This window comes from Salvelinus namaycush, chromosome 27 (assembly GCF_016432855.1).
Source record: "Salvelinus namaycush isolate Seneca chromosome 27, SaNama_1.0, whole genome shotgun sequence".
Taxonomy (NCBI): domain Eukaryota; kingdom Metazoa; phylum Chordata; class Actinopteri; order Salmoniformes; family Salmonidae; genus Salvelinus; species Salvelinus namaycush.
Window position 1 is genome coordinate 29,920,622 of NC_052333.1, and position 14,030 is coordinate 29,934,651.

Consider the following 14,030-nt stretch of genomic DNA (forward strand, 5'->3'; position numbering starts at 1 on the left):
TTGTGAAGAGACACAGCAGTGCCTCTTCAACCTCAGGAGGCTGAAGAAATTCGGCTTGTCACCAAAAGCACTCACAAACTTCTACAGATGCACAATCGAGAGCATCCTGTCGGGCTGTATCAGCACCTAGTATGGCAACTGCTCCGCCCACAACCGTAAGGCTCTCCAGAGGGTAGTGAGGTCTGCACAACGCATCACCGGGGGCAAACTACCTGCCCTCCAGGACACCTACACCACCCGATGTCACAGGAAGGCCATAAAGATCATCAAGGACAACAACCACCCGAGCCACTGCCTGTTCACCCCGCTATCATCCAGAAGGCGAGGTCAGTACAGGTGCATCAAAGCAGGGACCGAGAGACTGAAAAACAGCTTCTATCTCAAGGCCATCAGACTGTTAAACAGCCACCACTAACATTTGGTGGTTGCTGCCAACATACTGACTCAACTCCAGCCACTTTAATAATGGGAGTTGATGGAAATGTATGTAAAAATGTATCACTAGCCACTTTAAACAATGCCACTTAATATAATGTTTACATACCCTACATTACTCATCTCATATGTATATGTATATACTGTACCCTATACCATCTACTGCATCTTGCCTATGCCGTTCTGTACCATCACTCATTCATATATCTTTATGTACATATTCTTTATCCCTTTACACTTGTGTGTGTATAAGGTAGTAGTTGTGGAATTGTTAGGTTAGATTACTCGTTGGTTATTACTGCATTGTCGGAACTAGAAGCACAAGCATTTCGCTACACTCGTATTAACTCGCATTAACATCTGCTAACCATGTGTATGTGACAAATAACATTTGATTTGATTTGATTTATAGCTACGGCTGTGAAAATATAATACATTTTTTACTTGAAATCAAATATTTTATCAAATCTCTAGAATAAGTCAACAAAAAAAATGTATTCTTACAACTCTCATAGACTTACGCAAATGTAACCCCTGACCTTATTCTCTTTATTTTATATGAGGTACTTAAACTGTTTAAACTGTTGTTACTGACAATTCATGTGTAGTGATTTATATTTGCTTTACTTTAATGTTATTTTATGTTTGTTAAGAGAAAATATACTTGAAGTGATGTTCATTTGTTATTGTGTTGCAATTTTACATTTCATTTAAAATAAAAAAATAAAGGCTATCAACTGTGATTTTTCACTGTAGGTAGGAATGGCAAACTTAAATCATGGACAACATAAAATAAACATTCACATACACTCAATAATTGTATTATGTTACAATTATGATACTTGTATTTTACATTGACAGACATTTTCTGACCACTTGGCAAACTTTCTGTTTATCGGCTTGTCAGTCTCTTTCTCTTTTTCTCTGATGATACACATCTCATCATAATGTAATGATTGATTGCTCTGACATAAGTGTCAATCAGTACATCTCTACTGTCAACTCATCCCTCCCTTCATCATCTTCATCCTCCAGCCCTCTACCTTACCCTTTTCCAAGTTCCCCACACTCCAGAAGTTCGAGCGCCTCCTCTTTTTCCCGACCCCTCCCTCCTTTGTTACTTCCTTCCGGAACCCGAAGACTCCCTTTTCTCTATTGAAAACCTGCAGCCCGCCGATGATGGACGTGATAGCCTCATTCCTCTTTCTTCCCCCTCTTGGTAGTGCATAGTTTCCATAGGGTGGCTGGGGAAGGGACCCCGTGGCCTCCTCTCCAGATCCCCCCTCATCATGCTCTTCTGTCCCCAGCCATTCTCTGCCACCAGCTCCCTGAGCAGGCCCAGACGTGGGTCCTCTGGTCCCAGCTCCAGCAGCGGCCCCAAGAGCGGAGGCCCGCTGCAGCTACAGCCCCTGGGACATCGAGGGAGGCTTGGAGCTGGAGTAAGTCAGCCTCCCACTCAGGGTTCTCCAATGTGGGCAGGATGGCAAGGGGGAAGTGGGGGTGCCCGTGTGCCCCTGGGATGGGAACCAGCAGAGCCAGTGACAAAAGAGTGATCATCGGCTGAGAGGGTCACAGAGAAGGAACGAAGATAATCTCATCTATAGGTTGTTGGAAAGTAGTTGTGAAATAAATCACAACATGTGTCAATGCATCAGAAATTGCAAACCATCCAGATATTTGCCCTGATTCTTAGGGCCCTATTCAAGAATTTAAAAATATGGTGGTGTTGTGGTGCAACAAAGAAGATAAACATCATAACACAGCATTCCTTCTTCCCACACAAAAATATTATTTTACCCTGAAATAGCACTAAGTGGGTTAGATAAGATAGGACAGCAGCACACAAAATGCACACCTAACATGCAGATTTCTACAGGTATTTACTTAGTAAATGGTTCTATGTAAGCACTGAATCATATGTACCTGCTGTACATATTAGTACACAGAAATAAACAGAATATCAACATCCACCCCTAATACCAACCACATTAGCATTGATATATCCATTGGCTTACCTTATAGAGTTTTCAGTGTTTCTGCCTTGACATCACTCGGACCTTTTAAATACCCCATAAATTAAGAGTTTATCAGCTGACAGCATCGTGTCCTCTGTCCCTGATTGGTTAATCGGGCCCTTGACACACAAGTGTAATGCAACTCTGACATCTACATTCTTCTGACTTGGAAACAGGTCTTACTTAACTGATGGACTGTAAAGTGTCCAATTATTGTGAAGTGAATCATTAGGATTTGAAGAAACTGCATTAAGGTCTCAGTCATCAAGGTCATCTCACGGGGAGGACACAGACACACCTGAAAGAATTCCATTGTCCGGTTCCTGACATAATCCCAATCATTACATAGTTCATAAATACTCTGGATCAGTCACTTTTCCCATTTGAACTATTCAAGTAAAAACGTCATTCAACCAGACTTCTATAATGATCATACACCAACTATGTCTGATTTTCCAACACAAAAGATAACTTCTCTTTTGCTTTCTGTTTGCCATGTAAAAATCACAATGGTGCATTACGGTTTTTGGAACCTCTCCTGCACGCTGACAAAACAATGATTCATTTAAGATTGACTTTGAGTGTCTCTAGTGGTAATTTCCACGACACTGTTTAAAAATTTCCACGACACAATCATAAGTGGTTTATTGAGGTCACTCCCACACTATAGATTAAATGAATGACTAAACAGAGGTTATCCTCACAGAGGACAGTCCTGTGTGCTTAGTAAAATCTCCTTTTAAAGAGATTCTCCTGTACGTTTGTATACTTTTTAGCCAGTAGTTATGAAAGTAGTGCTCACGAGCCAAAAGTGGGCCCTGAAAATTGCTTGCTATGTCACATATGTGCAGATATGTGCTCCCTCTCTTGTTCTGCTGTGTGTGCATCTTGCTAGCTGTTAGTCAAATGGCGAGGGGCTGAAGCTCATTGGCTGAAACTCTAATTGCTAGGGGGCTGGCCCATGTGGGGGAAAAAGGTGCTTCACATCTTTCAGAAAACAGTTGCTTTCAAACTAGGGACTTTGTGGCCAATTGAGGTACAACAGTAATTCTGCTCATAGATTATACATGTATGAAATACACATTGAAACATCCAGCCCAAAGCAGGATGTTTTATAAATACTTCCTAATTGCCAAAGTTCCGGAACATGTCTAAGAGGATTGTAGCATGATCCTAACTAAACCAGGTCTGTTAAAAGCAGTCTAGTAAGGTACGACTTACTAAGGCACTGCATCGCAGTGCTAGCTGTGCCACTAGAGATTCTGGGTTCGAATCCAGGCTCTGTCGCAGCCGGCCGCAACCGTGAGACCCATGGGGCAGCGCACAATTGGCCCAGCGTCGTACAGGTTAGGGGAGGGTTTGGCCGGCAGGGATGTCCTTGTCCCATCGCGCACTAGCGACTCCTGTGGTGGGCCGGGCGCAGTGCACGCTGACACCATTGGTGCGGCTGGCTTCCGGGTTAAGTGGGCATTGTGTCAAGAAGCAGTGCGGCTTGGTTGGGTTGTGTTTCGGAGGACGCACGGTTCTCGACCTTCACCTCTCCGGGTCGGTACGGGAGTTGCAGCGATGAGAGGGAGAAAAAAACTGGTAAAAAAAGTCTAAAATAAAAATAGTAAGGTACGACTTCTCCGATTTGACTGATAGGAATTTACTTCAGCTATCTGTTCTGTTGAAAAATGCTTTTAGACAACGAGTAAATAAAAGACATCCTATACTTCCATTAGTTAATACAGACCATTTATTAAAGTACAAAGACCTCATATTGTCATATTAGGGGTGGGGTTGGGTTACTTGATATTGCATACGCACATTTCCTGGCACTCACTGTGCACAATATCATCACAAACATCTATACATCTTCTTATTGATTACTGCATTGTTGGGTTCATAGCTTGCAAGAAAGGCATTTCACTGTACTTGTGCACATGACATTAAAACTTGAAACTCTAAACTGCGTGCACATATTGATATCATAACAACCATGACAAACTGTGGAACAAAACGAGGAGTCACGAGGAATAATCATAAAATGCTTAAATTTACCATAGCATTATTATATACTGAACAAAAATATAAACGCAAGATGATTTTTTTTTACAGTTACAGTTTAAATAAATAAATGACGCCCTAATCTATGGATTTCACATGACTGGGGAGGGGTGTAGCCATGGATGGATTTTGGAGGGCATTGTCCCACCAACTTGGGAGCCAGGCCCAGCCAATCAGAATGAGTTTTTCCCCCCACAAAAGGTCTTTATTACAGACATTTGGCATGATCAAAGGTGGTCCAACCAGTGCCCGCCGTTTAGTTTTGGCCTGCCCTGCTGTGTTCAGTGGTAGGTGAAGTACATTCTCTTCTTGGTTGTACTGAGGAGCTGCAGCAGGTTGTGTTTTTAATGTCTAACAGAGTGGGACATGGGCCTTGTGTTGACAGGTAGAGTTGTATCGGTTTTTGCAGAAGGGGCATTTGCTGGGTCTCTCCCTGGCAAGAGTGACATGTCTCTGTAGGCCAGCTTTCAGAGCAAATGCTTCGCCACAGTGGCATTTGTTAAACGTGGTGCTACATTTTGAACAGTGTTCTCCCGCTGGTGGGTCGGGATCCAATGGTGCGTGCGCTGCTGTAAAGTCCTACTAAGTCGCTGCTTACAGCTGAGATGTAGCTGGAGGCATTGTTTTGATTATCTGGAGGGTCACAGGGAATGTCTTAACACTTTAGCTGGGTCACAGCACCAAAATATTTTAGATCCACTAGTTTAGAGTCACTCTCTGTTCTCCACAGTCTGGGTTTTGGGAAGAGACAAGGACTGAAGTGGGTCCTCCTGATCCCATTCACTTTTCACACAGCGAGAAATGCACATTAACTCTTTGGTATTAGCCTATTGACCTTGAAGCTGCACTTCCTCAGGGCTGGTCTTGAGTTCCTTCTGTTCCTCTTTAATCTGTGTGGGCTCTGGGTCCTCCTAGCCCAGACTGGAGCACCTTCATGCTCACAGTGCTGCTGCTCAGGGGGAACCTCCTCCTCAGAGACAGGGAGAGAGAGCTGCTGGGAGTCAGGAGGGAAGAAGAGAAGCTAGCTAGCTAAAGCCTTTAGACATGCCTAAGTAGCTACAAGGTTTTCACGAGACAACTAGTAAGCTATTTAATCATGCATGGTGAAAGTTCAACTTGAAAGTTCCTGAAAAGTTAATCGATGTTAGCCCGCCCGAAACAGTGAATTAATTGAGTAGGTAATATCTACATACGATATACAAAAATATGTGGACACCCCTTCAAATTAGTGGATTTGGCTATTTCAGCCACACCCGTTGCTAAAAGGAGTATAAAATCAAGCACACAACCATGCAATCTCCATAGACAAAGATTGGCAGTAGAATGGCCTTACTGAAGAGCTCAGTGACTTTCAAGGTGGCACTGTCATAGGATGCCACCTTTCCAACAAGTAAGTTCATAAAATTTCTGCCCTGCTAGAGCTGCCCCGGTCAACTGTAAGCGCTGTTATTGCGAAGTTGAAACGACTAAGAGCAACAACGGCTCAACCGCGAAGTGGTAGGCCACACAAGCTCACAGAATGGGACTGCCGAATGCTGAAGCGTTCACTACCAAGTTACAAACTGCCTCAGGAAGCAACGTCAGCACAATACCTGTTAGTCGGGAGCTTCATGAAATGGGTTTCCATGGTCTAGCAGCAGTTTGGTGGATGCCAGGAGAACGCTACCTGCCCCAATGCATAGTGCCAACTGTAAAGTTTGGTGGAGGAGGAATAATGGTGTCATGACTCTCCTGTGAGGATCCAATGATCAGGTTACAATGGCTCAACATCCACCAGACCTCTCTCACCTGCAGAGGGGAGGAGGGATTGGTATGGGGGTTTTATGACACCTCATGCCCGGTCGTAAATTGTAAATCTCTAAAGGGGCAAACTTTCTCTCTCTACCCTTTAGTATTGAGATTGGAATCTCTTTATTACAGAGACGTTTTGCCGCACAAAAACTTGAACGTCCAACAGTGAATACGGGGACAATATTTTTAACATCCAAATGTAGGGGATGATGAGAGATGGAATATGGGAAATTAATGTCTATTTTGTAATGTCATTAAAAATTGTATAAAAATGATGTAACAAAAATATTGTAACTTGAAGAGTTTTCACACTGTGTATGTCAGGTTTCCATCCTTTACATTGTGTAGGAAATACCAGGGATGAAGAGAATATTTTTTATTACATTTTCTAACAAGATCATAGTTTTGATGATACTTTGCCCAGTAAGTAGCCACGCCGAGGGAGCTCAGAGAGCATGTCAGCATAACGGAAACACCCCCTTTTTACACGAGCATATAAAGGATGAGTTGAGAATTAACATACCAGGCCAGAATGACTCTAGCTGCAGCTTAGGTCTCCATTGGTTACGACCCTGACGCTTCGAACACACAGACTGAGTCATTGCATCAATGCTGCATAACATTTTGCGCAGCTACGCAACTATACTGAATGCAGGTATCTACACACGTGTTGCAGACGATCACATGCAATTTATTTTTCATTTTTTTCACCTTTATTTATCAGTTACTTATTTAGATGACCCAAACCCGAAAGGGTGCAATTGATGCAGAGAGGGAGGTTGATATATACAGACCGTCACCAGGTAACAGTTGTTGGTTCTCATCAATATCTTCATGGCTGCCAGTTGGAGATCCTTCCTGACTAGAACCTTCACTAGAAATTTCACTAGAACCCTGACCTGAAAAAAGAACAGCAAAACAGTCAAACCCCATCACCTACACAGTTTACGTGTTAGACCGAGTCAAAACCAATGTCACAAAAGAACGTAATGAGGTAATCATTTTAAACATTACCTGAGTCAAGAGGAGAGGGGTTGTCTCTGGTCTTCCCTAAAAAAGAGCTTGTGATAAACTTATTATCCTTATATTATTACAAATAATTGTCACGCCCTGACCATAGTAAGCTGTTTTTTCTCTGTGTTGCTTGGGGCGTGATAGTGACTAGGGTGGTCATCTAGGTTTTTGTATGTCTATGTTGGCCTGATATGGTTCCCAATCAGAGACAGCTGTTTATCGTTGTCTCTGATTAGGGATCATATTTAGGTAGCCCTTTTCCCCATTGTTAGTTGTGGGATCTTGTCTACATTGAGTTGCCTGAGTGCATACCAGTAGCGTTTCGTTTCTTCTTTATTGTTTTGTTTGGTGAGTTTCTCTTTATCAAAATATGTGGAACTCTATGCACGCTGCGCCTTGGTCTACTCATTACGACGAGCGTGACAATAATAAAGAAAATGATGACATCATATTACTGTCATGTCTCTCTATCTTTCCCCACTGTAATCCTTTCTCTCTATCGGATATTAAAGTCAGAAATGTATATATAAATATAAATATATATTTTTATATGTATAAAAAAAGATAAGTCAACTGACGTTGAAATTAAACAAAGTTTTGGCTTTTCCCAAAGTCATTGTATTCTGCCACAATAATTCTCCTCTATGAGGCTCTTGTGTGGGAACATGACAACATTTATCAGCAAGTTGTTTTGATCTTGAAGGAGGATCTTATCCTTGTCGATCTTCATACTAAAGCTGAAAGTATGTGAAGTACACCTAGAAAGTATGTGAAGTACACCTAGGTTCATTGTGTCAAACAGCATGCTTGTTATTCTTCAGTGTTTTACTTCCTTGACAAGCCTGTTCTGGATCAGAACTACAGTAACTCCTCTGTCTGTCCTGTTTATGACTAATGTACCATGTGATTTATGATAAGTGATAAAGGCAACTTTTGCAATGAAAACAAAAATGTGTTATTTCTAAATGGTTCCTCGTGCATTTTTTGGGTAAACCCCGCAGTCTTTTTTCACCTAAACGTTACCTAATAGTATCACCATACATACTCAGCTATAATCAACTACATTGGCCTTATTATGTTCAAAAGTGCAATTACAAAGTTAATGTGACTTTGTAATTATAGGTCTGCAGTAAGTCCTTGAGAATGGTTGCATTAGTTACATATCCTGTAGTTTACCTGTTGACTTTGATGGTCATGGCGTCACTTTCGAACTTGTCTCTGAAGATGGAGGACACGGCCACCTTGTATTCAGTGTTGGGAATCAGTCCAGTTAGAAGGTAGGTGTTCATGTTACCATTCACCTGCATCTTCACGATGGAGAGAGAAAGAGAGAGAGAGATCAATTTCAGTAGGCAACAGGAGAAAAAAGCAGATGGAGAGACCTCTTTAGTGTCTCCTCCTCTGGTTGGGGTCCAGGTGAGTCTGTAGAGGACCACGTCTTGGGCTGAGTGTTCCCAGGTGACCCTGAAGCTCTCTGTGGAGACTTCAATGGTCTTTAGGTTCAGAGGCTCTGGGACTATCTCTGGATTACACACAAAGGATAAATGGCTCAGTGTGTTAGAGCATGGTGCTGGCAACACCAGGGTTGTTTGATCAATTTCTGCACATGCTACATATGAATAAATAAATGTGTCACAGTCAATGTTGAGAGTGACACACTCGCTTTGGGTAAAAGTGTATGTGTTACCTCACAACCCTATCATCTGTGGAAAAATCAGTCAAAATTACATATTTTTACACTAAATCCTGTCATTAAATTCCTAAGATAAAGAAAAGCAGCTCAGGACAAGAGCAATAGAGAATTACAGTAGAGTAGAGCAATAGAGAATTACAGTAGAGTAGAGCAATAGAGAATTACAGTAGAGTAGAGCAATATTTTGGACTAGCAACTCTCTGGCAATCAATCAATCTCCTTTAGTACCACTCTACCACAGGTACTATACAGCTCTCCAAAACTAACAGCTGGGGAGAATAGAGGAGAGGGGAGAGGCAGTCTTACTGGTGGTAAATCTGCCAGTCAGGGGCTTGGCTTGACAACCCCCGTCATACAAAGCCAAGATGGTCACAGTGTACTCTGTTAGTGGCATCAGGTTACCAAGCAACACTGGGGTTTCGCTGCATCCACATATGCCCTATGGTCAAAGAAGAGGTAAGGTTTAAGCGTGCGAATTCATCTCATCTCAAAGAATATGTACTGTAGATGGCATTCTTGTCCTGATACAGTCTTTACATCCTGGCCAATATCGAAAAGCATTCATTCATTTTAAGAATAACAACAAATAACAATAACGGTACTGGGATGTCTGTGCCTGCTGGATTAGCCTTTTTTTATTTATTTTTTTACTGTATTTCCACTTTACGTTTCAGAAGGGGGAACATGCACACGATAATGAGATTATTGTGGATGGTCAGGTTAATATAATAGTTTGTTTAAAACGTTTACATGGTTTGCAAGAAGAACGATTTCCCTAATAATCCTGTTTACATTAAACCATCTGAAATCAGGCTAATGATGGGACTTGGATAAATGCAGAAAATCGCCAATCAAAATAAACGTTCTACCACAGTGACCATGTTATTTTTGCGAAGACTATTTGATTCTGAGTTCGGACCTATAACGTTTGTATGTGAAAACTATTTATAAGATGCATACTTTCTTACTTTTTCAGAATTGACTTAACTCGGCTTGTGCTACCCGGTTCTGGCACATGTGCAGATCAAATACACAGCTGGAACACCGATTAAGCTCTACATGTTCTAATAATTCGAAAGATTGCTCAGAAAAACAGGTGTTTTAATCAGCGTATGCTTACTTCGATTATGATTTTACGCCGATTAAGATAAGCAGAGTAAGGTGTTTACATGACTAATGCCATACTTGGCCTTCTGCCATAATCAGTTTAATATCGAATTATTAGTGTGCATGTAAACTACTCATTGTTTCATGTGTTAATGTAAGAACTAAGATTCATATGTTATCACGTTTACCATGTGCTTTGTAATGAGGTAAAGAAAATCTCTTTGGAAAGTGCATTGACATATACCCATTGTTACTTCAAGAATATAACTTATATATTCCTCATGAACTTAGTTGTTGTCGTACCTCATCAGAGCCCAAAATATAAGCTCAAAATCAAATTTTATTTGTCACATGCGTTTCATTATTTTCCTCGTCTATAAGAACTTTGTAATTTTTAAAATAGCCAAAATAGTCTTTGTGTCTCTGAACAACTGGCTATCAATAAATCAGGCTGGGCTGAATATATAGTTTATCGACGACGAGAGCTACTCATTTCCCTTTGAATCTATTTTCCTTGAAAATTGGATACAGAACTTTACGCCGTTCTGCAATTTCCTTCGGGAACTGGTCATTCATACCAATTTGGGTCCCAGCAAGTCTTTCACCCAGGCTTTTAACCATTATTTTTATCTTTAAAGGAAGCAAATTTGGCAACGATTGGGCGTTCATACCTTTGCCGTCTGTCCGAAGCAGTGTACACGTTCCAGTTGGATTTTGTTGATAGCTTCGCGTGGAATCTGAAGAGTTGTAAGGAGGAACTCTCTAACTACATATTCAGGAACTTCTCCTTCTTTCTCTTGGATACCTGTAAGTACCAGATTCTCTCTCATGGATCTAGTCTGTATGTCAAGTAAGGCTTCTCTCAGAACAGTGTTCTTCTTTTTAAGTTCATTCACTTCGGTTTCAATCTTATTGACTGTCCCTTTTAGCCTGTTTGTTTCCTTCTCCAATGTCGCAGCTTTTTCATCACTCATATCGAGGCTTGATTTCAACTATTTTATATCCTTACTGACTAATTCAAGTATACCCAGTTTGTCATTTACTGATTTTAACAGATCGGTTTCAACCTTTACCATTCCCGGTGGTGAAAATATTAAATCGTCTGTGTCTGTAGAAGAGTCACGTTTCCGTTTTGAAATCGGTTCCGCTGTCTTACTCTCCGTCATGTTTGGGTGTTGCTTGTTTTCGTAATACTTGTCGATACATTTCTCTAGTCTTACGATTTGTTGTTTTCCAGATTGAAGGTTATCACCCACCAGATTGTGTAGTGCTAATATTTAGTCTAATTTACCGATATTGAATATTACGTTTTTATCTTGAGGTGCTCTACAAAACTACGTTCAGTCCCCCATCTTCAGTCCGCCACCAAACAACATTTTACTTTCACTTTTAGCAACATTACAGATAAATAATCTTGGGCCTACCACTGTCCATTGTCAAAGTGTCCCAAAAAGGAGAAAAAGTACGACAAAATATATTTTGAATGCTCACATGAATGAATTGCCCGAAAATAATAAGAATATTTATCCTAAATAATTTCTGTGTCAAATTCGTAGGTGAGCCACACAGTGCGACGACAGTGAACCTGGGCTCTCCTGACAGGTGAACTCCCATCTTTCCTCATGGAACATGGTCAAACTAGTTTGGTTGCTTGTGTTAACTGCAGCTAGACCTATATGCATAATCTTAACTTTATTCATTGGTATCCTTCATTGTTATAATGACTCAAAAGCCTAACAAGGGTCCAATAATTATTGGACCAGTCAAACGTGGCATGCAGTGTTGAACACATAAGGGATACTGAGGCGTTCACATTGGTTCATAAAGGAGTCTTTTATTAAAGCAGTAATTTATACTTTCCCCGAAAAATTCAAACAAAACATATTTAAAAAGCAGTTCAGTGCATGTGTGTTTATGTGTGTGCAACAATTTAAATGATTGGTTTCTAGTTTAAAATAAACCATCTACAATAGAAATAGAATAAGGTTCCAATACCTATACATTTAAATGGCCAAAATATAGGCGATTTACAAATCAATTTGTTGAAAAGGAATTCTATTATGATATTCGAAAGATCAAAACGTTCATTAATAAGTATTCAAATCCAAGCCGATCAAAACGGTCAATTCTTGGGAATGTACACATCCAGATTGACAGTATTTGTTGACAAACAGAATCACATGTTGTTTGCTAGATTTAGATGCGTTGTCAGTCACTCCTCAATGTCTGAGAGAATAGAGAGAGAAAGTCATTATGGGAATGACTGCTTGCTCTTTATACTCAGGGCTATAGCTGCATGAACAGTAGAAATGCTAATAACAATAATACAATCATTTAGATAACTAAGAATTACACCTAAATAGTAATGGTGCAGATAGCATTACATATCCATGTAGACTCATGATGCTGATATTTGTAAAAGGATGTTGGGATGTTTGCAGTGGTGTAAAGTACTTAAGTAAAAATACTTTAAAGTACTACTTAAGTAGTTTTTTTGGTTATCTGAACATTACTTTGCTATTTATATTTTTGCCAACTTTTACTTTTACTTCACTACATTCCTAAAGAAAAAATATATTGATTTTTTGTACTCGTTACATTTTGACAGGAAAATGGACCAATTCACACACTTATCAAGAGAACATCTCTGGTCATCCCCACTGCCTCTGATCTGGCAGACTCACGAAACACAATAACAAGAAAATTGTGCTGTCTGGTTTGCTTAATATAAGAAATTTGAAATGGTTTATACTTTTACTTTTGATACTTAAGTACATTTTAGAAATTCCATTTACTTTTGATACTTAAGTATATTTAAACCCAAATACTTTTAGACTTTTACTCAAGTAGTATTTTACTGGGGGACTCACTTTTACTTGAGTCATTTTCTATTAAGGTATATTTACTTTTACTCAAGTATGACAATTGAGTACTTTTTCTACCACTGGGTGTTTGGGGATGTTAGTTAATATATGGTTTGTACTGTTGATGAACATGTGCCAGTTGCCTAGTTGTATACATGGTGGTATGGCTGGAGGAACCAAATCCTTTAAGTGCTCAGATACATAATAGTACTTTCAACAACAACTAACACCAGAAAAATGTGTAACTTTCAAGAATGAGATTGGGGGGCCATGATTGTACTACATTATATATATATTTTAAGGATAAATTATATTACCTCAGTTTGCCAGCATTGCCTCCCTCTCTAGACGTTCGTTGCTGCCTTGACCTGGAACAGCAGAACTAACATCAGCACTTCTACAGTTTCAACTGCATTCACTATGTACTTAAGAAATATACAATAAAATAACTGACAATACTTTTTAATAACATTACCAGAGTCAGAGGAAGTGCTGCTAGTGTCATCCTTTATGACTGGGAAAATAAAATATAATTACTCTTTACTTATATACAGTATTCAGTGATGATAATCGGTCCTCTATAGCCATGCATATTCCCACTTAAAATTTGATTAATTAACTGAAAAAACCTCATAGCAAACAATGGGCAATTTCCAATACATTCATTTAATTCACTTCCTGATTTGACAGAATTTAAAACTACCCGCCTAGTACATAGAAGATGTGACTTTACATTTCACGTCAGTGTCATAATAATCCTACTCAGTACAGATAGTTCATTAGTTAGAATGAATGTGTCATGTTGTCCCCTACTATGTTCAGTGTCTAATTGCTAGCTTTTCTTTAGGTGTTCCCTTCCTTGAGAAACATTTTCTTGACTATGATTCACAGTCCCTTCATTTTACAAGTTTATATACCACATGATTTGTGATAAAGGTGATTAAAGCAAAGTTTGCATCAAAAAGCAAACATGACAGAATTACAACTAAATAATAAATAGTAATAGTGCAGTTAGTATTACAAGTCAATGTAGTCTCATGATGCTGATATTTGTCCAAGGAT

At 39.9% G+C, this 14,030-nt stretch overlaps 1 protein-coding gene and 1 long non-coding RNA gene across 5 annotated transcripts in view; both read right to left on the minus strand.

Moving 5' to 3' along the window:
- LOC120022425 (major histocompatibility complex class I-related gene protein-like) overlaps positions 1–14,030 on the minus strand; it is a 61,457-nt gene that overhangs the window by 22,843 nt on the left and 24,584 nt on the right. The gene's annotated exons all lie outside the window — the stretch shown is intronic.
- LOC120022433 lies at positions 7,027–10,914 on the minus strand. Of its 2 annotated transcripts, XR_005472600.1 has the most exons (5): positions 10,776–10,914; positions 9,304–9,436; positions 8,481–8,611; positions 7,305–7,340; positions 7,027–7,189 (listed from the first exon to the last, which is right to left on the minus strand). It is a non-coding gene; the product is annotated as an uncharacterized LOC120022433 (long non-coding RNA). The 2 variants fall into 2 exon arrangements; XR_005472601.1 differs by lacking the exons at positions 7,027–7,189; positions 7,305–7,340 and adding an exon at positions 7,985–8,062.